The sequence below is a fragment of the Phoca vitulina genome, unplaced genomic scaffold (genome assembly GCF_004348235.1).
Source record: "Phoca vitulina isolate PV1807 unplaced genomic scaffold, GSC_HSeal_1.0 scaffold135, whole genome shotgun sequence".
In the NCBI taxonomy this organism is placed as follows: Eukaryota; Metazoa; Chordata; class Mammalia; order Carnivora; family Phocidae; genus Phoca; species Phoca vitulina.
The window spans coordinates 344,763-348,860 of NW_022589838.1; the positions used below are offsets into that span (position 1 = coordinate 344,763).

Sequence of the window (4,098 nt, forward strand, 5' to 3'; positions counted from 1 at the left end):
TAAAGAACCATTATCCAATTAGTGATGCCCTGCTTTATCTTGTAAAAATTACAGAATGGCTTTTAAGCAAAAATATTGTGTGGGTCACTCCAGAAAGCAGTCAGTATCCAAGACTTTTCATATCTGGTGGTTCGTATTTGGCTGTGAGAAATTAGAAGGTATTTTCTCTAAAAAAGATTGCCTTTATGGCAATTTTTCAAGCCTACACTTAAGTTACGGCTTCTCCTATTACAGCTTCTGTAGCAGCAGCTCTTTCGTTCCAGAATTCTGGCTGCACATTTTATGGCAGTAATAAAGTAATAAGAACCTAATCTCTTTTGAAAGGGTTTGCAGAAAGGATGAGTGCAAAATTGGCACAGGATAGAGTTTTTGACCTTTTCCCAGTGAAGTACACACAAAGTAGGTCACAATCTGCTTTTTTCCTAATTTGTCTTTATTCCAGCATGTCCTAGGTGTTACGCAAAGATCTCTAATACTCATTACTATTTCAGAGTGGTAAGACATAATTCATACAATGTTTGAGTCAATTCCACAAGGTTGCTACATAAATATTGAATTTTCAGAATGAACTTCCTGTCTTTTTAGGATTCCTCAGCTGGATCCCCACAAGCCTGGAGCTTCAGGTTCTGCAGAGCTCGTGATAATTCTTTTGATCAAAGATAACACAGAAAATGTATGAAGAGAGAGTTTTAGAGCTCCCTAGAGGCCAGTGCCTTTGAGTGAAGGACAGGACAGAGATATAAGGCAGTCAAATACAGTGGTTCTCCTGGCTCCCATGCCCCATCCAGAACAGGTTTCCACCAACCACTTGACCAAATATATAACCACCAGCTTACCTGAGTATATGGCCCTTATCTCCATTCTTCCATATTTTAACCAACTGAATGACTCAACACTGATGATTCTGGAACCTAAGACATTTTCCTCTTTGGTAGAGGCCCTGATCTGAGTTGGAGGTTGAGTGCCACAGTAGTTATGAACTCATTCTAGAACCAGATTTAAATCCTGTGTCTGTGTCATCTTAGACAAGTCACCTAAACTCTCCCAGCTGTTTCCTTACCTATAAATTGACAGGAATAATCGGGTGGTTTTATATAAAGCCACACAAAATGATTCATTTAGGGTTTGTCATATGGTAAATCCTCAATAAATACTTGGTGATGATGACTGGAGATAGCAAAACCCATCTTAAGAACCCATCCCAAAAACTTCTAATAGAAGATAGTATAGTAACAGCGTGTTTATTCTACACCTCTCTTTGAAAACCCCAAAACAGGGGTGCCTGGGTGGCTCAGTCTGTTAAGCATTGGACTCTTAGTTTCAGCTCAGGTCATGATCTAAGGGTCGAGAGATCGACCTCCACCAGCGGGAAATCTGCTTGGGATTCTTTCCCTCTCCCTCTGCCCCTCCCGCCGCTTGTACTCTCTCTCAAAATAAATCTTAAAAAAAACCAAAACAGCAAATTTTAACATACCATCTACCTAAGAAATGAACTTATAGGAAATAGCAAAAACCCCAACCTACAGCTTGTAAACACTATCTCTGAGAATTCAGTGAATTGTGGACTTCGATTAAGAAGGATGCTGAAAGCCAAAGCTCACTTGTCCAGCTTGGGAGCAATGTGAAAGCATCGAGAAGTTATGGGATCTTGAGAGACTGAGATGAGACCCCTCTACTTGAATTGACAAAGACTGGATATAGGTGGGCTGTGAGGGAACTGGGAGTCCAGTTGCAAGTGACAAAATGCTAGGGGAGGTAGGTCTGATGAAGTGATTGCATAACTCTGCTTTATTTATTATTTTTGCCCCAAAGTCTAAATCAAAACAAGGGAGGCCAGAAGTAAAGGAAAAACACCAATTGCTTCTGCAGCAAATGCTTATAAACCAAGATGAATAAATACTGAATAAAAGACTTGTGAGCTCAGAGGCTCCATTTCGGTGCATGTTGATCTCTCATATTGCTTCTGAGCTCTCTAAGGAGAGATGTGCTTCCAAAGCCAGAGACACAAGCAGATAACACCCTTCAGAATTACACTAATATTCTAGTTTAAGTATGTCCCAAATATTGCATGGCACATATTTGTAATATTAAAAATATATTCGTTGTCTATTTAAAATTCAAGTTTAACTGGAAGTCTTGTATTTTCATTTGCTAAATCCTGGCAATCAAATCCCACCCACAGATAAGAAAGAAGGAGGAAGGTCAAATGGGCCTTTCTGCATGGACAGTATGAAAACATGCAGGAAATTCACATAACAAGCAACACAAGTGAAAGATGTACTTCAGATGCATTACCGCCAAGAAATCAAAGGCAAGTTTACACCAGCATCTTTATAATCTCAAAGAAAGTAAAGGAATATGGTCTATCGGAAGAAATAGCTCAAATTTATAAATAAAACGGGAGAGGAAAAGTGATTTGGCAAAACTGAGGAAAAGAACTGAAGACATAATAATAAACCTAGTTCAAAATAAAAACTGTGAGAAGTAAAATCCATCCTGCTGAGAAAGAGTCAACAATGTGGAGAAGAGGCCTAAGAAACTAAAGAAAGGTCCAAAAGAAAAGGCAAATGAATAAAGCGCTGAAGGAAGAAAAGTGAAGGAAATCCAATTAATCATCAGCATCATAGTGATGGTGAAGATAATAATTGTACCAAAAAGAGAGCACAGTAAACAAATTAATAGAAAAACATTCTCCAATTAACAAAGTCTCAGTCATTTTTGGCACTAAGGCCTCAGCATTCATGATGAACGTAATTCGGATTATTCGTGACTGATGGACACACACACTTGTGCCTGTGGGATTTGTGCTTGGATGTTATTTAGCCAGAAAGAAGGATGAAAAGCTAACTGCCTTCTGGAACAAGAATATGTCTAAAAGGGAACTGAGACCAAAGGAAGAAGCCACCTGGACTTAAAGGCTGTGACTGAATTACAAAATGTTCACATTTTAAACATTAGGAGAGAAATAAAAACACATTATTTAATTTGAAGGGATTCTTTTTATGCTAAAGTAATCTTCCACTTTTCAAGTAATAGGCACACTTAGCTTAAAAATAAATAATTGAGTAAAAAAAATAATTGAGTAAAAAAAACACAAAAAAAACAGTCTCAAATCTATAAATCAGTACAAAAAATGTACTCTGGAAAAAGATTATAAAAATAATCAACATGAAGACATAGCCTGATGAAATTCAAGGGTAAGAAAAGAACCCTACAGGCATTCAGTAGTGACAGCAAATCATCTACAAATAGGAGAGACCCAACTGCCAGGAGACAGCAGAATAACGTTTCCAGGGTTTTGGTGGGAAAAAATAAAATGTAATCCAATAATATTCTACCACTTAAAACGTTTATGTATCGAACTTGCTTGATTCTGAAAATAGTAGCTTCAAGGCTTAAATTTCAGTCATCAAGAAAGGAATTAAACAAGCTATGGCAGGAAATTCTAATGGTGAACACTGAATCCATTTAAATATAGAACATGAAACAACTGATTCCTCATCTGTAAAATAATGATCACTGAAACAATCTTTAATGTTTCTTCTGGTTCTAAATCTTTCCAATTTCGATTGGATTCGATTACGATTCTTGTATCTCAGCTTTTAAAACACACTGTCATTATTCATTTATTCTTTTAGCGCTGAATCACATTTTAACAAATATATTCTCAACACGAGGCATTGTGCTTGCCATTTGGGATGAAAGAAAACAAAATGGTGATTAAGAAACTCATCAGGGCTTCACAGATGCACACTAATTTTGGAGACAGACATAGTTATTTGCATTTAGACCATTATAATAAATACCACAAATACCTGGAGCAATTATTATAGACCAGCTTTTCTTGGGATCGCGGGAGAGAACCTTTAAGTTGGAGTTTGGAGCAGGAGGAATTTTCCGAATAAATGAAACAGTATATCCATAGGCAAAAAGGTAAGAAAGAGCACTGCACACTCAGGAAATTTTTGTCAAAATATGTGGCTAGAACGTACAATGTAAACTTAGTAATGACAGACAAAATTGGTGAAATAGGATAGTGTCAGATTGCAAAGGGCCTATTTCATCGTGTTAAATGGGGGATCCAGGGGAAACAGTTTC

General features: G+C 37.3%; 1 pseudogene; it reads left to right on the forward strand.

The window, feature by feature from the left end:
• The first annotated feature begins 2,741 nt into the window (after positions 1-2,741).
• On the forward strand, positions 2,742-2,915 carry LOC116628855 (annotated as a pseudogene).
• Positions 2,916-4,098: the final 1,183 nt, after the last annotated feature.